Here is a 24303-nt window from a genome sequence, read left to right as displayed (position 1 = left end):
GATTTTATTTGCTGGTCTCCAATTCCTGTAGCACAGACAGACCCTCAGCTTTAGAATAAACTGTGTTTACCTGAACACAAAAAGACAGCAATAAGAAAACACGCAAAGGAAGCTGAGATGATAAAAATGCACATCCACACAGTGAAGAGACAGGCAATTCTTCACTAAGCAGACATCTTACCTGGCTGCAGAAAATACTGCAGAGAAATGAACAAAAATTCACAATAAATTAGGTTATTTTAACACATTTTTTACGGGTAGCACATGGGTAACAAATCTCTAAAGAAAATCCCAAACCAGATTACAACTGGGTTTTTATAGCCCAAGTATCTGAGAAGTTTTATGAGACAGAGGAGAGAGTCAGCAGCTGCACAGAACACCTTTCATTTAAAAGACAGGATAATAAATGAATCTAAACACAATGGAAGGAACAAGGAAAATAAATATTATCTTGGTGTCCTTAGTCATGCTTACAGCTTAAAAGGCAGGTTGGGGGATGCAACTCCAATGCATCCAAAAACTAAACAGCATTTGGAGTTTAAGCAAGGAAGACAAATAGCAAACAGAAGGGACTACATGAATAAAATGTCTGTTTTAAAAGGATGGGGGAAAGAGAAGGAAAAAAGCAGCTCAGGACTATGAGCAGCTCAGACTTTGTGGCAAGTGAAAAGGTGATATTAAAAGGGGACTAGCCACCAGTGAAATGTATGCAAAATATGACCCACAGTTGGTGCTGAAATTTGAGCACCAGTCAAGAAATGCTGCAGTCAAGAAGCTACAAAAGTCCCTCTGGATAATAAAGTCACTCTGAACTCACAAGATTTAGAGGGATGTGCTCTCAGGGTGGCCACAAAGAGATGGAAAAGCTTACCTGGTACCTCCTGCTTCCTAAAAACATTGCCCCAGAGCTAGAGAGTACTGAAAAAAGGGGAGCAGAGTTTCTTCTGCAATGTTAGAAAAGGAAACTTGTAAATATACAGCAGGCAATGGCCTTGCATGGACAGACTTTGTACTGAAGCCCCCACAGACAGCTTTGTGTACTGAGAATTAACAGGAGCTGTGAGAGAAGCAGCACAGGAAACCCTCACCCCAAACTGAGTGCACACCCTCTCCCTTGCTTAGACAGCAATCCAAATAAAAGACACAAAGGAAGATTTCATCCCCACTTAGATTCCTTTATTCAAAAGGAAGTGTCTTCTACTGCCTCCCATCTCTGGATCCAGGAAAGAAAACCCACAAATCATCTCTGTGTGCTCTAAGAAAACTCAGAGCAAGTGATCGGAAGCAGACGGAACCAGAAAGTTTCTGTACCAAAACACAGTTTCCTCTACCTCAAAATTTCTCCCACTGCTTTCTTTTTGTTTTGTTTTGTATTTTTTGGAACATCTATTGATTTTCCTCCCCCTCCTTCAGGGAATATTCACAGATGTGCAAAGCCACCTCTAACAGCAACATTAGCTGAAGCAAAAAATGAAATTTACACTTGACTGCCTTCTTCAACAATGTGCAATCACCATTTAATAGGAAAATGGAGCAGAGTGCAAACAGGAAAAGGAAAGGCCTGATTAAAACCCAGCCATCCCCAAGCTGACAATCCCCCAGCATGGAAAGAGGCACAGGCTGAGCTGGGAGGAGCAGGAGCTCGGCACATCCACAGCCCCTCTCAGCACTCACAAACCCAAAGTGCAGGAGAGGGGCCAGGGCAGGGATTGTCACTGAGGAGTGGCTGGTGGGCACCACAGCACATCATCTTTCCTGTTTGCTAAGGAAAACCAAAGCAGGTGCTGAAGATTCGCAGCTGTGAATCCATTTTTGCTCACTAACCAAAGGCAAAGCCACCAGGAAAAGCCAAGAAATGAGTGCTGAGCTCTGAGCAGTGTCCAGCAGTGACAGCAGGGCCTTTGCCACTCAAAGACATCAGAATTTGGGCACAGCTGCACTGCCCAGGAGTGAGGTATCTCCAGGAGGAGCTGCTGTTTCAGTGCTGTGACTTCAGTGACATCTCAAGCCCTGCCACTGCTCCAGTGCCCTTCAAGCCAGGCTGGGTCAGAGTATCAGCTCACATCACGAACCAAAAAAAAACCTACCTTCACTCTCAGACCATTCCTGACAGGTTGATCTTTTTTCATTGTTATTGTTGTTGTTTTCATTTTTATCATTTATATTACAGGTCTCTTATTAGTGGATTCTCATTTACACGTGTCAGAAAATGAAAGAAATCACCTAATTACCTGTTTTTCCAATCAGTTATGGAACAGAGCTAACAATTTGCTTTCCACTCCTTTCTCTTATTTCTTTCTTTCTATATATGTGATTTACCATCTCCTGTCAGCTGCAAGCTGGAAGAATCATTTTCTAATTATCAAGATTTCTCACACACCAACTTTGAATTATTTCACATTTTTTTTCCTCTTAAATTAGAAAAATATTCCTTTGAAACAATGTTTCATTTTCAATTGGCTCTGAGAAAAGTCTGAATTTCTGCTTAGCTTCTAATTGATATTCACAATACATTATTAATGACAAAACCAAAAGAATATGATTAGAGCAAACAAGTAAACAACCACATTCTTGTTATGTTCTGGCACTGTGAATAAAATTATAAGAAAAAGCCTTTAATTTTCTTGAGCTAGGCAGAAACTTTACCTTTTTATTTTGCCAAGAATATATTTATTTGTAAGATGAGGGAACTTTAAAAACTGCATTTTGTTCTTAGCTTACTGCCTCAGAATGTTAAATTATACATTTACGAGCAGGTTGGTGCTGTGATGCCACACAGCCAGACTGCAGCAAGATAACACCACTGGGGGATGAATGTCCCCACAACCCTCTACTGCTCCAACCAGAGCAGAAGTTAACACCAAATATTCCACTCACTGTGGAATTTCATTTGCCCTGCTGCAGTTATTTAGTTCTTTCAGAACACCTGATTTTAAGAAATCTGCACATCCACGTGGTTTTGCACCTCAGCTCCCTCCTGGAGTTATTCTGCAGAGTTGAAGGCAACTAATCCTTCCCAGACAGAACAAATTGAGACATGTCATGGGTAAAATCAGTTGTAATGCCAGCAAAGCTCATACCTACAACAGGCTCCTTAAGCAGCTGTAAATTATTAGTAAAATATTTATTGTATGCAAATTATAATAATTAAATAATTATTGTGTTGGATGTAAATTATTAATAAAAGAAACCTGCTACCCAAATGGGCTTCCAGTGCCTCTGAGAGTGAGAAATCCCACTGTGCCCGAAAGAGAAGATGCCAAGAGGCAAAGGGCACTGCTGACTTCAATTTCACTCCTGTTTCCCTCACAGACTGCAAACACTGACAGCATCTCACTCATACCCATGGGGAAGGTGTAGCAGGATTCATCTAAACTGAAATTGCAGATCCCTTCTAGATCCCTGCACTGATACCACACAAGATTAAGAAACCACTACAGACAATCTTCAGAGCAAAAACCTTCCAAGAGAAGTATCACAGGGAAAGGAGTACGCTGCTTATATCTAGAAAACGAAAAGATAAAGATAGGAATTTATCTAATCAGCTGCCTGGGGCAAAACAGCACGCTCAGATAAGTAATGATCAGAGTCTCACTGCCCAACTGCGTGACAGGCAGTATCTGTTATTACAGGCACTGAGGCCCATTACAGGAAAGCTGTATTGAACACTTATGGATCATCCCCCATTTGAAGGGACCGTGGGAAGAACGCCAAAAGGAAAAAGAGAGTCCGAGCACTCCAGAGCTCAGGGATTGAACCCAGCCCAGCAGGGCCAGGTTCCAGCTCTGCAGGTAGTTCTTGATGTATGAGAGAAACAAGCAAATCCTGGAAGGATTCTACATGCAAAATATACCATTCATTTTCCTCATCTGGTAAAAAAAATCCAGCAAATTTACCTCAAAGCACTGCTGGGAAAAGTGAGCAGAGAGTAAGAAGAGGAGTAACACAAGGCTGGGGAGAATGGTTCAGGTGTGAGCAGCCACACAAACACAAAGTCAAGCTGTAGTTCTCACTGAGAGATGCTATTCCAGAGGACTGGGCAATCCAAACAGTTACAGTGGCACTCAGAATCATTTCAGCCATAATTTATCTCTTGAAAAAGTTTTCTATTAAATACTTAAATACATGTCAGTAATAAAGCTCCAGTTGTATATTTTATAATCCATTCTGTTAAGCCAACTGTTTCAGTAATTGACTTCATACCTGGTAAGTTCTCAACTTTAAAATGTCATTATTTTGTTTTTATACATCTAATTCCAGCATTCCCAATGCATTTAACAAAAGGGACAAGTTCTAGATCTCAGAAACCAGGTGAATCCAAATCTGGATGGCTCCTTCTAAGCAGCAAAGCCTGACAGGAACCAGCAGCATAATTTTTGGTTTTAGAGGGCCTGGCGTGTTTGGGGTTTTTTGTTTGGTTGCTTGTGGGTTTGTTCTTTGGTTGGTTTGGTTTTGTTTTGCTTTTTAACATGGTGTGGAGGCTGGAAGGTCCCAGCTTTGGAGCATTACAGAGAACCAGCATCCCAGAACCAGGACTCCTCCTTATCCCACTCACAGGCACCAGCAGAAGCCACAGGCTGCAACACTTCAGTGCTTTCCTACCCACACAGTGAAAGACTTAACCTAATCTGTAAGAAATAAAGTCAAAACACCAGAATCTTGTAAACGATTAATCCTGCTTTGAATAAGATCCAGGCAATGACACACAGGCCAGCAAATTTTGCAGCAGTGCATGGAGTTTTGAGTAACAGAGGGGATTTCTCCCCCTCAACATATTCCATGTGGGTTCTCACACCCAGTCTGTGCCTCTGCAGGAGCAGCTCTGACCCACAGCACAGGATCTTCCCTTCTTCCCATCCCCAAAGCAGCAACCAGCCTCAATTCATCACTTATTTCTTAAACTATTAGGAACAGGACTGGTGAAGTTATTTTTACTATGGAGGGTAATATCAAAATAGATGCTCAGCTGAGAAAGGGGGAGTTGGCTTTACATCCAGAGAGAGATTTTTTTTCACCAACCCCAAAACAATTTAAGACAATTCTGTTCTACATGGAGAGCTGAGAAGTCATTACAAGCAGTGTTTTCAATATTCCAGATACTGATAATTACAGCAGTGAAGAAAAACCATGGAGACCTTGGGTTTTCTGGGAGATTGAGTACAAAATTGTGATTTCTGTGACAGACCTGGAACTGCTGTGGTTTGTAATCCCAGGTCAGGCTCACACTTCAGTACATTGCTATATATTCCAGCCCAGGAATTCCAGAGGTGCATGTGAATGAGGACAGGCTGCCATCCAGCTGGTCACAACACAGAGGAGGACAGAACTACCAAGGATGAAACAATGATTTGGCTTAAGAAACAGAGCAGGAAAATTGCTGTAGGTGTAAAGCAGCCCTGACATTCACAGGAAGCTGCACTGTAGCTGCAGACTCTTCTCAAACACTTTAGTCTGCAAGCCAGCAGTATCTCCAGCAATATTAATAATGCATTTTAACACTAGCTGTTAACCCAAGAGTTGCTTTGAGGCAAATCTGGAGACAGGCTGAAGACAAATGGTGCTACCAAAAGAAAAACACACTTAATGAAGAGAACCCATTCTCTGGGGGCCTCAATCCACTACTAAAAGATAGTCTTTTGATTAATTCAAGCAGTTATTTTTCTGCATATAGCTGTTCTGATTGAGAGGCCAGCTCATCAAAAGGTGACAGGACAGGATAATGGTTTAACATTTCAAAAATTCTATTTTAAAAACTATGAACACTCTCAAAAAGCCAAGAATTATACTTGTTTAAACAACTGGACTCCCTGCCACAAAGAGGGCTCAAGAGTTTAATACATTTTGTAATATAGGACAAATAAAAAAGCCCCAAGGGCTTCCACCTATGAGTAATACAAGAACAAATTAAATTGTACAGGAAAAATAGAAAGGAATTTTCTCCTTTCTTTTCTACTAGGTTTCTGAACCTTCCCTTTATAAAACTACCCTGGGTAACTGACATTGTGCTAAGTCCTCAGTCACAGAGACAAAAAAATTATACTTGTGTGACAGACAAAATCAATCAGACAGTGGGCTGGACACACCACTGGCAAACTGAAAAGACCAGGCAATGGCTTTTCATTCCAAGCCTCAGCACACACCAAGGACCCCTGTGCAGCCTTTTAGGGGAGCTTCTCCAGCGTCCTAATTAGGATTTAAATGGGCTCAAAGTGCCTCTGATCCAGAGCCTGGCTAAGAAGCCTCCTGTCCCCACACACCTGTGGCTCAGGAGTTCCTCTCATCTCGTAGAAACTCTAGAATCAATCACAGGTATTGACATGGCATTTCATCATAAATCTGATCTGAACTGACAGGATGGTTTGATCGTGCTCCTAAAGCCAGATTGATCTGCACTAAGATCCATCTGAAACAGAATCATTTCCCTTGAGATGTTCTAGGGGATAAACTACTGAGTTGTCTAGAAAATGGAATTATGTCTTACACAACCACAAAAATTTGGATTACACATCTTTGGTCACGTTGAGTTCTTTCTAATGCAGCTGATCAAAACGAGAACACCTTCTATTTCTAAATATAGTTGTATTTCTTCACTCATAGGTACAGATTACCAACCTAGCAACTACAACAAGAGGCATCTATACCTTATCTCCTGTTCCTGATCACCAGCTGTGGAGTTCCACTCTGTCCTGCACAAACCACCCTCCTGCCAACACATTGCTTTGGATAACCATGCCAAAAACATAATTTAAAAATTATGGCATTAGATGGTAGAATCAATCTTTATAAGGGGAAAGCAGCCACTTGTTTTGGTTTGTGTTTTACACTTCATTGATCTAGTTCTTTTTCTAAAAACACTACATTATATAAGGACATAATATAGTGTTTATTTTGCATGTAAATGTATACACACATGTATATTTACAGAATTAATCCCAGTTCTTGACATTAGAAGCCTGGGGGATCTGTAGTAAAATAATATTTTTATGGAATATTGTTATGTGGAACTCCATGACACAGACATGGAATGAATGTGCAAGAGAACTCTGTGCTGACACAGACATCAAACACTTGCAAAGTTTTCTTTCAATCTGACACAGGCAAAGACAATAAAAGCAAGAGTACCAAACTCAGCCCCCATGACAGCTCCTTTGACCTTATCCCCAAACTGAACATGTTTGGAGATTTTTTTTGTTGTTGTTTTTATTCTGTGCCTGGAAATTTTAATAGAAATGTTATTGTACATTTGAAAACAGCACAAACTTGAGGGATTATATCAAATCAATTCCGCTGGGATTTGTGTCCGCTCTAATCCCCTATTCAGTCTCAATCTCATTAACATACCAGGCTTAATTGGCATTTCATCCCTGCATTGTGTCTCCAAAATGAACAAGGTGTAATTATGTTAAAAAGAGCACTTGAACGGTTTTAGTTGAATTCATGTCATTCATCCGCGTCAGAATGAACGCAGATGTTCCATTGCAGGATACAGCAAGAGATGAGCAGCTTTGAAACCACACTTCTGAGCTGCAAACTTCATGGTAAAAAAGTTATTTAAGTGAAAAGTAAAACACAGTATTTTCTTCCTTTGTTTCCGTGGCTATACAACATTAACTTTCAAAAGCTGGTTCTGCTTAATTTGATTTTTCATTTTCAAATGAACAGCTGTGTTTAAGTCTAAAAGCCTTTTGTTTAAGCATACAGAGCCCCAGAAAAGGTTTGAACAAAGCATCTTTCTGTAAACACTTGATTACCAGGAAAGGCCTGGCTTCCAAAGTAATCTTGGGGTGGTTTTGCTCTAGGTTCTCTTTTAAACCAAAAAAATTGCATCACTTCTCAGATGTCAAACAACAAAAGCAACAAATGTCTTACTAATTGCATGGACTTCTTGTAGTCAAGGTAAATAAGGGAAGACAGAAGAGGCTTTTCCAAAGGGCCATTTTCCATCCTTTTTTCTCCCCTTCCCCAGTTGCAGGCACAAACCCACCTTAATTAAAACCGCAACTAATTGGCATCATATTTAAATTGTTCAGAGAAATCAACTACTGTAGAGTTTTGTGGTCAGACAGGTCCTCTTAATACTGCTATCTCCCAGATAAAGGGAATATTTGCATAAGATATGCCATTTTAATTAATATATAGGTTGTCAGGTAAGTCATTTAATAGAAATTCTTAACCAAATATTATTGAACATTAAGAAAAAGGCTCTGTGGGAGAGCTCAAGTATTCGCCCAAACTTCCAATTTCAACTTTATTTTGTTAGTGCTGTACTCCCCACTTCATGGTTCTTGTGTGCAAACAAATACTTAAGTATAAATCTCTTTATTAAGATTAGGAAGCTTTCCTAAGTGATTACAGCTGGAAATACTTTGGATATTGAAACATATCTCCCAATTAATTTCCTATTGTATTTTTCCAACTATGAAACATGAAAAACACATCATCTATTGTATAAATTGTGTAATTACCTAATTACATGGCATCAGGTAAATATGTGACAATTTAGAACAGTAGGTAAACGAGTAATTAGGGAATTAAGATTTATTATTCAGAATGCATAATAATGATGACTGAATCAAAGGTGCATCCAATCAAAGCAGCAGCAGAAGCACCTCCGTGGTGGCTCTTAATTCTCACATAACAGGTGACAGGAGTGAGATATCCCAATGCACCCTGAGTAATTCATTCATAAACTGTTTTTTTAAATCATGTCAAGGTTCTGGTCAAAATTAGTGTGATGGAAAATCTTTAAGAAAAGCACTGACAGCATTTATAAGAAATAATTATGTCTTCTTAATAGAGTAATAGCAGTTAATGCTGCTTTATCAAAATATGACATGGGTTTGGGAATCTCAATGGAAATTCCTCCTAGCAGACACTAACAGACAACACTGTGCTTTTATCATCTTAAAGGAAAAGAATATTAAATGCTATTGTATCAAAGAGTACGTATGTACTCTTTGTATGCAAAGAGTATGTACGAACTATTTTTATGCAAAGAGTTCCATGTTACTCTCATTTTAAAAAAACTAAATACTTCTCAGTGCAAAATCCATACTTTTATGATTTTTTTAATCATTATTACTGAAAATTAAGGTTAGACATTCACTGTATCTTCTTCCTCCCCTACAACACCCATTTCCAAAAATCATCTCCCTAGGATGCAGAGTAGACATCTCAAGGAAAACGCTCTTCCTCCAAGTTTTGTGAAAATAAGCAGCTGGTGAGGAGACAATTTGGAATTCACAAATTCACCCTTAATTTCTCTAGTCCCTGATCTAATTGGTGGTGTTGAATAGAGCAGCACACATTCTGCTTTCCAAAATACTCTGTAGGAAAAGAGCAACGGGGAGAAAAGGATGGTTGTTTTTCAGGCTAATGAAGAATCAACAGAAAAATTAAGCCAAATTCAGTTTAGAGACAGCTAATTAACCAAGACAGAGAAACCCACAGGAAATTAAAGCTGTTTCATTGTTCATGAAAATGTTTGTTCAGTCATTCTGGTAAGAGCTGCTAAAAGGTCTGTTCAATATTTGAAATACTGGAAATACTTTTCCCAGAGGAGAGGAACACCTCAGGCATTCAGGCTCCATCATCTCGTGCAGTGGAAACCCAAACACAGATGTGGTCAAGATCTTCTCTGGACTGAAGCCTGGAGAGTGTTACCCATCACTGATCATGGAGTCACAGAATGGTTTGGGCTTAAAAATCATCTCCTTCCTATCCATGGCCACCTTCCACGATCCCAGGTTGCTCAAGCCCTGTCCAGCCTGGCCTTGACACTTCCAGGGATGGAGAGCCCACAACCTCTCTGGGCACTTCTCTTCCTTTCTCTACTGATGTACAAAGAAAAAAAAACATAAAAGCAGGAGAAGCTGATCAAGGAAAAAAATTCAAGTTTATCTTCAATGAAGCCAGATTTAATACAAACCAAAATGTACTCACTGATTGCCAGTAATAAAAGTCTGTTTATTCCATGCTACTGTAACTTGGGAGCTAGAAATTATCTCCAGCAATACCATTATGTTCAGTATTCAAAACTTATAAACAACATAAGACCCTCTGGGCTTGGAAACAAGTCCAAAATCTGATCTGTGTTTTTACTATAATATTGCATTTATGACCATACAGTACAGTTTGAATGTGAGCAGTTTTAAAGCCACCTGCTGTTGCAAAAGTTATTTTCCATAATTAAATATCTTCATATCAAAGTCACCCAGGTCATCTAAAAACATGTGGTTTTCTCTCACACACATAATCAAAGTCAGCATATGCTATGAAATAAAACCATAGCTATAAGAAAACCGGCAGCATAATGTCATGAAAATGATTATTGCAAATCTCAGACCTCAGAAAAAGCAAGACCTCATCTTACATCACTGTCTTCATTCAAATAACAGCTGCCATAAGCTTGAAATGATCCTCAATACCAATTGCATACTTTATTACCTTCTGTGACTGTGCTGTTTACCAGGGTCTTGCATCCCATCCCTGGGAGTGCTCATCCCAGGCTGGACAGGCTTGGAGCAAGCTGGTCCAGTGGAAGGTGCTCCTGCCCAGGGCAGGGGGGTGCAACAAGAGGGTCTTTAAGCTCCCCTCCAGCCCAAACCATTCTGTGATTTATCCTGTTAAACCACATCAAGCTCTCTTAGCAAAAGCCCAAATAGCTCATCACACATCAGTGAAGGGACACAGCACAGCAAATCAAAGGTGACTCCAGCATTGGTGAGGGAGAGAGAATCATGATGCATCCAACTCCATGGATAACAGAAGGCTAATTATTACTTTATTAGGCTATATTATTCTATACATCTAAAACTGAATCTGCCAAGCACTCAAATCTGCACACACTGCACAGAATCTCATGACTGTCACCTGACAGTCCTGACACAAACACACTCTTGGCCCTGATAAGCCAAGGAATAGAAACACCACCAATTTGGTAAATTATCTCCATGTTGCATTCTACTTTTGCACAAACACAGGCACAGCAAATGATAAGAATTATCTTTTCTTTCTCTGAGGTTCAGAGAATGTGAATCCCACAAATATTCTTGGGGAGAACTGTGCCTTGCTTTTCTCTGTGAAGAGAAATGTGGGGCTACATCACAGGACTGTGCCCTCGGTGTCTGTGGATGCCACCACACCCAGAGCTCTGTTCTGAGCCCCCTGAGCAGCCTGAGCCAGGGTGCTGCTGCTCTGCACAGCCTCCCAAAGCTGCCAGACACAGAGGGCAGCACACCAAACATCTGTCCTGTCTGCTCAGGACATGGAGTGACCCACACCTTGTAACTTCCCATCAGGTGAGGGAATGTGGCACAACCAGTGACAATCACAAACCTCTGCCAAACCCAGGGAAAAAGCTGCAATGGTTCAAACACCGCTGAAATAGTTCATATGGTCTGCAATTCACTCCTGCCCTTGTCTGGAAGTTCATCAAAAAGAAAAAGGCATCAGTTAAACACCCAAAATGCCACATACAGGTCCCAAGTGCCAAGTGAACCATCCATTTTAAAGAAAGCTGATTTCTGTGAAAATCAAAAGCTAGGCAGCTCAGCTGCTGAAATATTAATGAACTTGCTATAAAATTTAAGTAAGGGAATACACAGGTAGGCACAGAAAATAGACAAGTCATGCAAATATGGGCTTCAAATAAGAATTCTGAGCTTGCTCTTTAAATCTCTGACTCTTAAAAGTCGGCTTGTCTAGGATTCAGGGTAATGTAAATATAAGTGCACAAAAAGTTCCTAACATACAGCTGGGAAGGCTCCAAACCAGTCTGCTTTTCTGGAAAATCAAACATGCTAAACTGGCATCACAAATCAATGAAGAGAGGGATGCAGGTAAGGAACAGTAGTAGCTGAAAGCTTGCTTAACACAGAGCAAATGGAAATGCTCTGGGAACACCAGTGAGTGCAGTCTAAAAGGAAAAAAGATCAACAGCTATCTTCAGAAAACACTGAAAACACGCAGAGACAGGAGAAAACAAACAGTTGTGTATAAAACGGTAATTTTACCAGAGATGAGAAAAATGCTTGTTTATCAAGGCACAGAGTGCTCACCTTGTCTCTGAGGAAGATAAACTAGAATACCACCTGTGTGAGCAATCAATTTTCCAACAACATCAGGAGGTGGAGCTGGGTATTGAATAGGCGGCAGAAAATATATGGGGCAAGTCAGGTGGACTGAAAGCAAACAGAGAACACATCTCAGTAATTTCCAACCACTGCTATTAAAGCAATCCCACTGCAGCCACTTACACAGGACAGGAGCTGGAACAAGTATTTTTAAAATTTCCAGTAACATCCAAAATTCAGCTCAGTTTCAGGTACAGCAGCAGAAAATATGAGAAGCAGGAAAAAAAAAAAAAAAAGAAAAGAAACTAAGGCATCATTACATTATAAAGCAAAATATTTTGGCATCAGTTATTTTTAGCAGAAGTTGGCAGGAGATGACATTGAAGTAAATCATAAGTAGCAGAACTGAGAGAAAATTCTACGACTAAACAGAATTTGTGTTAATACTTCCTAGGATAAAAATTCAAGGAACTGGCAGGAGCTGCTCTCTAAGTCAGTTCTTGGCTACAATTCTGTGTTTATAACTTCTAAATATTTTACTGAAGCTTTCATTGTAGGTAACCAAATTAAATCAACAATAGACCAACTGTTCTGCTCTGGAAAAATGCACCTGGAGTCACTTGGGGATATATCAAAAGTTAAATATGTCATCGATTGTGACACAGCCATATTGGTCTTTCCCTCAACTACAAATCAGAGCATGAAATGCAGCATTCAAAACCTCAATAAATCAATTAAAAGGATATGGAATGATCCCTACAGACCTAGGGTCTCGACTGGAATGCAAGAGGTCCTTGCCAGGCCTTTCATTTCCATGACAGGCTCGGAAAACTGCAAAACCCCAGCTGCTGGAAGGAGAAGTTTTATTCCAGGAAATGGGAAAAAATGGTGAAAAGACAATGTACAGAGTGCATCCACGTGATAATCCCTTGGGAATGCAGGGTCAGGCCTCCCCTGGTGTCTTGTGCAGTTCCTGCTGAGACAAGCAGCAGGCTGGTGGTTTATAAAGCTTTTTTTTTTTAAATGCCATCTGTACTACACCAGGAAAAAATTAAGGAACCTTTTTTAGAAATGCCACAGAGAATTGAATATAATATTTCTTTAAATTTTAATGGAACATCAAAATGTTTGGGATTCCCCCCCTCCTCATATGGAAATCACAGTACATTGTTGGGAAGCAGGCTTTCATGGTAGTTCTATTATTAAGCCATCATGAAAAATGTATCAAAGACAGTTCCACAAAACTAGTATTTATTTTCTCAAAAGTGAAAATACAACACTAAAAAAAAAATCCCAACCTATCAGTGTAGAACCATGCAAAAACACAATCTAACAGAACATTAACAAATAAAACCCAAACTGGAAATGCTGTAGAAACAGAAAATCTGACAAGCTTCAATAGATACATTCTCACAATATAAAAAATTGCACACATCTTAACCCAGCTGTTACACCAGCCACTGACTTTCTGCCTGGCCATTTTCCAGGCAACTCAATAGCTGGAGTGCCATGAAGGAATACCCTCATTTCTATTTCAGAGTTAAAATATTAATTTCCAGAAGCCACCTTTGCTGTCTAGTGTTGAGGTATTTGGGGAGAACCAGTTTACAGGTGACATCTCCTCCTCACAGGGATCACCCCAGTGCTCTCTGGACTGTCCTTGTGAAAGATGTTCCTCACTTGTAGCAACCTTGAACCTTGCCTAAGCCAGATGATGGAGTAAGCACTGCTGTGGGTATTTTTCTCAAAAGCTTTGAGTCCTTCACCAATGCCAAAACCTTTGCAGTGCTGTCTGTGAGGCCTTCCAGAGCATTCCCTTTTCATCCAGGGCCACAGGATCTCTGATGCCCCCAGGGTGTGATGCCATGATGCTTCACCTCTGACAATGCTAAATTTTCATCACCTCGGAGCAGAAATCATTTCATTTTAAACCAAGATGGGGCAGAGACTGGTTAATCCTTGTGAGACAAAAATCACAACCCTGCCAGTGGGGAGGAGAGCTGCATCCGCTGCTCTCCACTGCCAGTGGTGGACAAAGTCACATGAAACTTGTGTGAAATGCATGTTTTCAAGGGATATATTCCTAGGAATTGCAACTAGGTCCTAGAAGTTTGTACCTCCACATTCCCCATCCCTGTGGGAGACATTAAATCTGCCCAGACAAATCCTACATCATCCCACGTCTCCTGTGATGGAGCTTGGGATGGAGGAGCTCTCTGACAGCAGCAATTACCCCTGGGTGTGCCCATTTCCTGCACAGCCTGCTCCACCTTCACCTCACAGAGCCAAAACACATTCCAGGAAGAAATCACAAGCTCCTGGGAAGGAAAGCTGGAAAGCAAGATGCCACATGTGCAGCAATTCCTCCAGCTCACTGCCTGCATCCAAAGCAGCCCTGTGGGGAAAGTGAGACAGGAGCAGGCTGCCATGCTGGCTCTGAGGAGCTGCAGAACACAGCATTTTATTTCAGAGACACCTCCCACACTCTCCCACATTTGGTTTATTAATAAGTCAATGAGACTTATTTACAGAATGTATTGGTGACACCAGAGTTCCCAAATCTCCCAACACCCTCTGATCAGCAAGGGATTTTATACCTTGCACACTATAAATACAGCATCTTAAAAATTAAATAACAAGAAACCCTTGAAAATTTTAGTGTGCTGGAAAAAGATATTTCAAGAACACACCATCCAGTCCCAGCTTTATGTATGCTGTTAAGAAAACAGTTCTCATTCCTTTAAGGTTTTTTTTTCTTTTTTTCCATCAGCATTTCTGTCGCCCTCCTTTCGCCTGGGACAAAGCACCAAACTGGATTTGCCAGCACAATGCACACCCATTCCTCAGCTTGGCTGTTCTCCTTAGGCACAAACAGCCTATAATCAAAAAGAAATAATAATCATAATACAAACAGCTGGATTCATATTCCCCTCTGCAGATTGCAAACACATATATCTTCTGTACAAAGAGATGAACTCTGTATTTCTTGCAGCTAAATGCTATTTGTGTAAAGAAGGATTGCTCCATGCTGGGCTGATGGGTTCACTTCTCTAGGGTATTATTTTGTAGTAACTCTTCTCTTACCAAACCACTTTTTTTCCCTCCAGATCAGGAGAGGAAAGCACAATAACAAGGTAAAAACAAATATTTCAAACTCTAAGATTTAAGGGTTAAACACAACACCTATTTGTCCTTGTAAGCTTAGGAAGTGCTGGCTTGCTAGAGTGGCCCTTTCAGGTGATATTAGAAATGCTCAGTTTCTGTTAATACTGTCAGGACTTTGGTTCCTGAAATATTCATCCATCCTGCATTGTACTCTCAGTTTGTAAATGACATTTGATTTTTAATTCTGCAAACTATACAAGCAGTGACTCTCACCCTATTTTCCTCAATAATGAGCAGTGACTTAAAACCAAAAGGACATCCACGCCAATGGATGGCAGCTTGCAGTCATCAGTTCTCATTTCCTCGGTCAGACAGAGCACAGCCAGTCAGGCCACAGCACTAAATCCTGCACAGACCCTTACAGACAAGCCAGCAGCCACTGGGAGTTTAGATAAACTCAGAACAAATTATTTCTTCCTCTTCTGACAGCAAGTTGTCCTTTGATTCAACATGAGAGCAGGTACATGAACAGCCTCTCTCCACAACACAGTTCATGTACCAACCAAATTAATTCTATTTATTGTCTGAGTTCTGAGATTTTCTCTTCCTCCCTACACCTTATCCCAATTAGCCTTTTCAGTTGTCAGTGTCCTGGGTGGCAAATGGAAAACTCAGAATACTGAGGCATCACCAAAATGCTCTGCCAGAGCAGCAGCAGGCTGGCTGCCTGAAAACCCAAGCTGCTTGTAGGGAATGTTGGTGGTCCCTGCATCCCCAAAAAAGACAAGGCAGCCTACATGTCCCTTCAGATAAACCTGAGCTGGTAAATTAGTGCCAAGGAATCAAGGAACTGATTTTAAAGTGCAACAAAATACTTTAGAGGAGCAGATAAACAGGAGCACAAACACTGCTGGGGTGATGTAAACAGTGCTACTTTAGCTTCTTTTATTTGCCTTCTTTACACAACAACTAAAATACACAACTATCAACAAAGAAACCCCAGACTTTCCAGCTCAACACATCTCCCTGTCTGTTTACAAGCGCTGAATTATTCAAGTTGTATAAGAGTATATACAGGAAGAGATCCATGTATGTAGGAAAACAGAGAATGTCAACTCCCAGAGCCTTTGCTTAGAAAGCTATGAGAGAGAATCACAAACTGTTTAAGCATCACGGAATTTCTGTAAAACTTTAGCTTCTAAATTACTTTGATACTTAAAAATTTACCTTATGTTCACAATCTGCTCTAATGCAAATCACATCACTCTGGGCTATAGCTCAATTTCATTTTTCTAAGCGAGGAGCTTTTATTGGCAGTGAAGCCTCAGAGAATGAAACTTGGCCTAATTAGATTGTTCACAGTGCCTTTCCTCCAGGAGCAGCACGTGCCACTCCCCACAGGCATGGGACTTTGGTGTGTTTGCTGTCACTCCAAGGAAAGTTTCACTTACACCACAGTGGATCAGCACCACGTTCCTCTACATGGAGCATTTTACGGCACACAAGCTCAGCAAGGTTTAGTGGCAAAAGCAAGACCCCAGGGCCTTGGGTTTTCCTCACAGAGCTCTGACAATGTTTGTAACTCTAACTCTGCTGCACCCTCAGCACTGTGCCAAGAGCTCCAACCAATGCCAAGGGTTTTATGTGGATTTTTGGGGGCGATAGGATCAAAAACCTGAAGTTGTTTTCTTGGAGGTTCGACTAGATGACACCATAGGTCTATTCCAACTGCTGTTTTCTTGTAATGTATATCTTAACAAACCCTTGTCACCACTCCAAAACCATCCCACTACAAAGGCTTTTCAACACATCTCCCTTAAAATTAGTCACCCAACAGTTACCCTCGTACTTTATTAAATTCCCACTGCTCTGCAGTCAACTGCAACCCAGCTGCACAGCCAGAATGATAAATGCCCCAGAAAAGCACAGAAGAATCCAGGATACAATGCTTAATTTTGTTTGCTCCTTTGCCTGGAGCCACTTCCTCCTCTGACACAATATTTGATATTGGCTCAGAAACCTTGGATTTCTCCAGGCCATTGCAGGGAGGCTCATTCGTGCACAGCCCTGACAGGGAACTGGAGAGAGCAAGTGAGGACTGTAAACAAACCACATCCTGTTTATGACAGTCAGCACACAAGAGCCATTTCCCTCCTGCTTGGCACTTCCCAACGTGTCACTTGGCATCTCCTCGCTGTTTTGGAAGGAAAGCTCATTAGAAAATTCATTTACTGCTAAGAAATTCTTGTCCTGGAGTACTGCATTTCAAGTGGGAAGCATCAGGAAGGGATTGCAGCACATCCAGAGGGGTTGGGATGCTGGTGGAAATTGTCAATTTTCCAGGTAAAAGGAATCAGATGTTTCCAAATCGCTGCATTTCCACATGAAAATAAATGGGTGAGAAGCTGCAGCTCTTCACTGGCTCCTACCAAAGTCTCCATGGCAGATGCTGTGTGCTCCAGAGGCCATTTCTAACTAATGGATCTTTCTAAGATGCATTTTAGTTGTATGACTATTCAATCCCGTCCTTCTCTACTAAAATATAGATGGCATAACACAAATTCACCTCCTACAGAGCTGACTATTGTTAGAATGCCCTTCTACAAACCTCAGCAGAAGCATCTCAGAGAGAGAGGGAAAAAACCCAGCACAGTTTCCTGGTTTCCAAATTATTTTACACAAAATCCAGCCCAAGGCTGGATTGAGTTTGGCAAGTAAAAAGTTGGCATTTTCCCTAACAAACTCTTTTATTCTTTCCATCAGGTAGCAGTAGCACAAAGGATGCAGACAATCAAGAATGTGATAATACAGCCCTGGATCACATTGGACCTGGGGGTAGGAGAAAGGAGCAGCAGCCCACAATCCAAATCAGTCACAACAGTCCCTTCTGTACTTGTCTAAAGGTGCCTTGAAAATGGAAAATAATACCAGGAGAATGCTGCAAAAAAAGAGAACTTACAGCTGACAATACCAGTTTTTGAGATTATTTAAAAAAATTGTGAATTTGGGTAAGTTTAGTTTTTTAAATATACCTTAGAGGCAGATCTTTCCTGCCAGGGAAGGCTTGACAACTAGCAAGGAGTGAAATTATGACATGGCATAATAGAAATTGAGGTCACAGCCCTGAAGTGAGTGCCAGCCCCACAGGAATAGGATCACCATGGCCATCCCATAGGATGGCAGCATGTGACTGAACAAGGCACTGAACAAGTCATTAGATTCCACAAGGCTTTAAGCAATTCCTCTGAAGTCATCTCTTAATAACATTTTTAAATTATCAGATGGCTGTGTTGAGTCACTACAAGTTTATCATACAGTTCATGGGCTAATTATTTCACTCTGGCAGAAAGCAGACATGCAAAACAATGCTCTGAGTTTTGGTAAACATTCAATATTCCTTCAGTCTTATAATCATTTATCACACTGAAGTTCTTCTTCACAAACCCCAGAAACATTATGTTTAAATTTAGGGTAAACTGGAGCGTGAGGGCTGTCAGTGAAACAGCTGAAAATTTACCATTCTTTAGACCTTATTGACACACCTTTCACAAGGTAATGCACAATATACACAAATAGATTTATTTACAGCCTTTCCAGCTCATCATTAAGCAAAATCCTAGGACTGGAAAAATGAAGATCAAAGCCTACATACAATAAGTGCTTACACAAATTAGACCTAATGAATTTCTATAGGAGGTACCTTAAATCTCCATAAAGCCAAGAAAGAAGAGAGAATCCCACATATCACCAACAATACTGGAGAAAATGAAGACTGCAAATCTGGCACTTCGGCAAAAGCAACTTGATAAAAAAAGTGAAATCTGTAACAGATGTGCCTACAGACACACCACACACACAGAAAATTATATCAAAGACTGAGAACAAAGAGCAGCTGGGTCAGAAGGGGTCAGAGCAGGAGAAATGGTGCAGTTCAGGAGGAAAGGCCACTCTGGGACCTGAAGACAGAAATATCAGATGGACAAATGAATGACATGAAGACCCAGTACATCATTAGCACCCATCTCCTCTATGAAATAGTTTAAAATTTGCCACAGTACCCAAATACTGCTGCAAACTCAGAACATTCTGTCTGAAGTTATCCTGGGCAAAGAGGAGTCTGTGAAAGAGCAATTAAATATATTCCAAACTGGGTTCAGCTGCCTGCAGGGAGTCACAGATCCCCCTGCTCCTGTGTCACTGCAAGTAACAAATCAAGCAAGTGCCTGGCTCTACTCCCACACAGGAAGCAAATCTGTTTACAATCCTGGAATAAATAAATAAATGAAACTCAACACTGGTTAACACCCAAAGTTTTCCTCAGTGCACAGAATAAAGAGCAGAGGAGTGAAATGCCAATTGCAGCATTAAAAGAAGAAACCCAGGCAGTGTCTGAGGTCTGTGTGCAGCAGAAATGTGCCAGCAATGCACAAACAAGGAAATATCTGATATAAACAGGCATTTCTCAAAGGCAAGAGGGACATAGGCAGAGCAACACCATGCATCTGACATGAGGAAGGTTTGACTGAAATTAGTTCTTCCCTGTAGAAAAGCCAACTAGCATCAAGCTGCTCCAGGCACTGAACAACAGAAGAACTGGAGACCTGACGTGTCTGTGTGAAACACTGTGCATTTAAAGATAGTTACAATCTGGATCTTGAGAAAAAATGTCATTTAATTGTTATGGAGGGAGGAACATATTTATATCCACCTCCACTGAGTTCAATTCTGCACTGCATTGATCCAATCCACTCTGGACTTGGTCTGCTAAATGCCAGCTTTTGATGCAGCTGAGCTACTGCAATCACCCAGGGAATGCACAAAGCAAAGCCATTAAGTACATACCTCCTGCATTGTTATTTTTACCCAAAAACAGAAACAGAGGCTTAATTTTATACAAGGCCTTCACATCTGGCAAGGAAAGGCATAACCTTTGAAGGGAAAAAAGAAAGGAGAAACACCAAATTGCTGTTTTTATCATAAAAAAACCTTTGGAATCATTTGGCAAGGAGTCAGTTCTGGACTTCTTCAATCCTGTGAGGGAGATTAAAAAGGAATAAAAATAACCTGAATTAACTATACAGGATTATTGAAATCCAACAATCTCTTGGGAGTTCAGCTCTGGGCTCAGAAGAGGTGCAAACAAACTCAGCCCCAAACATCAGCATAAGAAAATCTCTCTTACAAAGCAAAAGATACAAAGCAACAACTCTCCAGAGAAGAACAACTGAGTCTGAATTTAGCCAGTTCTACTATTACTATCCATCAGCCTCTCAACCTAAGGGAAACAGAGCAATACAATAAATATGTCAATGTTTACTGAGCATTTGAAGAACTGTATGTTCTTGTGATGCAAAATTAATCTGTACTGTTTGGTCAGCTTATTTAAAATATATAAACTCTGTCTCAGCTGCCTCATTTATAAAAGAACTTTTGCCAGATATGGGATTTCAACACTCAAAATAGTTAAACAACTAACAACCAAGCTGTACTTACCAGAGTCCACTCCGCAAGGTTTATCACTCCATCCTGTTTTTTCCCCTACTACCTGCTTTTTTTTATACCCAGTTGTTTGTTAGATCTTGAATGAAATTACATTTCAAACTAATTAAGATAATAACTCCTTTGTGGATTTGTTTTGCAACTGAAAAAACATTATACCTCTTGTCTCTGATGGAGTCAGGGTAATAAGGAGCCAAAGAGTAATACAACTACCCCAGAGATAAAATTTAATGTCTTTAGATCTACAACACAATATTAAGGAAAACTAGTACAGAAGAGAGCCAGCAGGCAGCTGTGTGATGTACAGGGCCTTCCCTCATTTTTGTGGGACAAGTTCCTTTTTCCAGTGACACTGAAAGGTGATCAAGGCAGGCACAGACAAGTACTTGACTCCTTTGGTTAAACAGCCTGAGCAAAACACACTCATTCTACTCCCACTTTTCTGAAACAAATTAGATGTGAATAATTGGATGAGGGCAAAGAAAATCCAGCTCAGTAGTGAGAGTGCTGTTTGAATGTCCATCTTACAGCACTCCCACTGCACTGACTCAACAGGGGAATATCTTCACACAAAAATGCTTTCATAGCTCTGCTTTCCAACAAAAATTCTATTTAATTAGAATACTTCTCTTCTTAGATCCAAGTGAGAAAGGTCTGCACACATGGACCTGAGCACCTTCAGGTAAATAAGGAGCACATCTGCACAGATCACGTTTTACTTGCTGGCTCCCAAGGATTTTGTGTTTGCCCTAGACACCACTTCAAGAAATACATCTTTATTGTTTGGAGATTCATCTAATTTAATTGCTTATTACATTTCACAAATTGCTTTTCTGGGTAGAGGTGATTAATAGATACACTTGTAGGTGTCCTCCTCCAGAAGGTTTCCAACAGAACATTTAGAATAAACAGAACAGCACTTTCATGGCTTCCCAAATTAGTGCTTCTCCCTCCACTCTAAAACAATCAAAGTTCACTTCAGAGGTAACATCTCAATCTCCAACAGGTGAGCACACATTCCAGAGCTACTGCAAGAGCTCCAGAGCCTTTTTCTTTTTTCAACCCCAGAACTGGATCTGACATTAACAAAGCCATATATGTTATGGCAATACTCGGCAGTGTTCAGCACATTTTTAAGGGAACAGACTGATTTTTTAAAAGTCAGCAGTGAAAACTGGAGGTTATTTTTGGTTGCTGGCACTTAGCTCAGAGCTCTTGCTTCTTGTCACTTCAGCCCCCCATTCTGCCACACAGAGCAGGTGGATCCCAGTGGCAGAGGCACCAGGGAAAAATCCAGAAACTCTGGGATTGCCTCAGAGAAGTGAGACAAGCACAAGGGATGCCAAAGGGAAGGCCACAGCACAGGGAATATTTACCAGAAATTACAAATGAGCAAGAGGCACTGCAAGATTTTAGTAATTAATTTGAAATCAAACTCAGTCAATCCCAGGGCTCTCTGAAGGATCAAACCTTACTTTCTTCAATACCTGCACTTTTCCTCTCTTGCTTCTGTCCGTGCATCAGGCCCTTGGTGACATTTCTAATGCTCTTGCTTGGAATAGAAAGCAGATGTCAAACATCCCTGCTGCAACCACAGCTTTGATGCGGTAAAGGAGGCCACGCAGACATGGATGAAATGGCCATTTAGAGCCAAAGAAAGGGAACATTAAAGATATGAGTCAAAGCCAAAGGAATTCAGTTCAAAAATACAGAGTAAACTGAGTCCACCCACTGCAATAGTCTTTGGCAATTTTCTGCTGCAAAGTTCTTTATAATTAGCACAACACCAAACATGTTAATCCTCAGAAAAAAAATCAATGGATTCAACTTTGGAAGACACAAAGTGAAATTCTCCATACTGAAATGTCTCTCTTTAGCTCCATAGTCATTAAGAAAAAGAGGGTTTAAGAAAATCAATTATGGTCTTAACCTGCTCAGTCACAGAATGCATGTCAGGAGAAAAATACAAGTCTTTTTAAACAGCTGTTATTGAGCAGGTCCCCTTCCAGGCAGCCCTCTCTGACCATGTTAAATTACCTCATGGACACACACATCCTCAGATACTCCTGTTATCCACAAAGCCACCTAACTAGCAAAGCTCCATTTCCTTTGGACTGTGCTTGTACATCTAATTCCTCCCATACAGCAATAAATCAAATGTCCTCCCACGTCACCCTCATCAGCCCTACATTGCCCACGCTTCCTCTTCCCACACTTTCCCTCTGAATCCTGTTCCCTATGAATGTGTGGGCTACAGAACACACTCACATTCTGCTTGCCACTGTCAAACTAAACAGAGCAAACCAGCTGTCTCTGCATTTGGCTGGAGTGAAAGCCACATCCTTGCTCCTTCCTTTGCACAAAACTCCCTGGCTTTAAAAGATTTGTCCCCCTCTCTGGTGTGACCAAGGTAGCCAGAACATCCAAACTCAAAGTCCAGTGTAACTGCTCCAAAAATAAATTTTTCTTCTGTTCTTAGATAAAGAAGGTGGTCTGATAGCCTAGGAAAAATCGCAACAATTCCATCCATTCAATTCAAATACCTCAACATCTCTGCATCTGTTTGTAAAAATGTATTAAAGTTAAAATCTAGGACAAAAAAGTTCAGTCATCCATTCTAAACAGAAAGGTTAAAACCCCTGTCATCTACAAAGCACCTGGGCTTGGGGGTTGGAACAAGATGATCTTTGAGTTCCCTCCCAACCCAAACCTTTCTGGGATTCTATGATTTACCAAAACTTTCATCTCCTATTATCTGGAAACAAAGGTAGTGATCTCAGCACGACATTCCAAAACCAGATTGAGACTGTCCATGGAAATGAACATGCACCATGTCTTCTCTGGAAGACATTGACAGATGGATAACACAGTTAATTAATAAAAGGACAGAAAAGCTTTGCACAGTTAAATGCCCCATTCAAATTCCTTCATGATTAACAGCTCAACTGTCAGGGTACCTAACAGCAGAATGTCACTTCCAGCATCTCTTTGGCAGACAATTAAAAACCAGATATCTGTGTGGTTCCAGTCAATGGAATGGTTAAATGAGAACCTCACATAAGTCCTTCCTGTGTCTGAACTTGTTCACATCCCAAAAACTGATAACAGCCCTGAGAATAAACCTGATCACAACACTCTTCCTCAATAAGGTATGTTAGAGGAATAGCAGTTGCTTGGCCATGATCAAGGATTTCAATAGAAATCACTAATCTTGGTGGGTTTGTTTCCTAAAGAGCTTCTTCCAGCTCTCCTGACCAAACTGTGATTATCAACCAATCTGTACCTTGTCATGTAACAGCTGGTAAAGATAAGAAACCATGACTAAGTATTCATAATACTCCTATTCATAATACACATCTGAAATGTGACTGTCCATGCAAACTCCAGCCCAAGCTGCAAATCCTCAGTTCTGAACTCACCATTTCTGCTGGCCCCAAAGAGACCCGATGACCTCCAGCCTCCATCAGCCTACAAAATCTTCCTGCTGTCACATAAGTGTGATATTCCTCACTGCAACAACAGCCTGGAGCTTTCTACTGTCTCTCTATGTCCCTCACCAACAGATTTCATCTTTCCAGAAAACCAGAAATACATTTAATGCATGTCTAGGTATAAAGATTTTAAG

At 40.7% G+C, this 24303-nt stretch overlaps 1 protein-coding gene across 6 annotated transcripts in view; it reads right to left on the bottom strand.

The window, feature by feature from the left end:
• MAD1L1 (mitotic arrest deficient 1 like 1) overlaps positions 1–24303 on the bottom strand; it is a 347684-nt gene that overhangs the window by 268716 nt on the left and 54665 nt on the right. Inside the window, exon 1 of one of the 6 annotated variants that reach the window (XM_059484722.1) lies at positions 12060–12184. The exons of the other annotated variants lie outside the window; for them this stretch is intronic. The gene's annotated coding sequence lies outside the window, so the exon portion shown is untranslated. Of the gene's footprint in view, positions 1–12059; positions 12185–24303 lie in introns of those variants that run through there. 6 annotated transcript variants of the gene reach the window in all.

Source organism: Ammospiza nelsoni, chromosome 17 (genome assembly GCF_027579445.1).
Source record: "Ammospiza nelsoni isolate bAmmNel1 chromosome 17, bAmmNel1.pri, whole genome shotgun sequence".
NCBI classification, from domain to species: domain Eukaryota; kingdom Metazoa; phylum Chordata; class Aves; order Passeriformes; family Passerellidae; genus Ammospiza; species Ammospiza nelsoni.
Note: the sequence above shows the minus strand (reverse complement) of the source record. Positions and strands in the feature narration are given on the sequence as shown.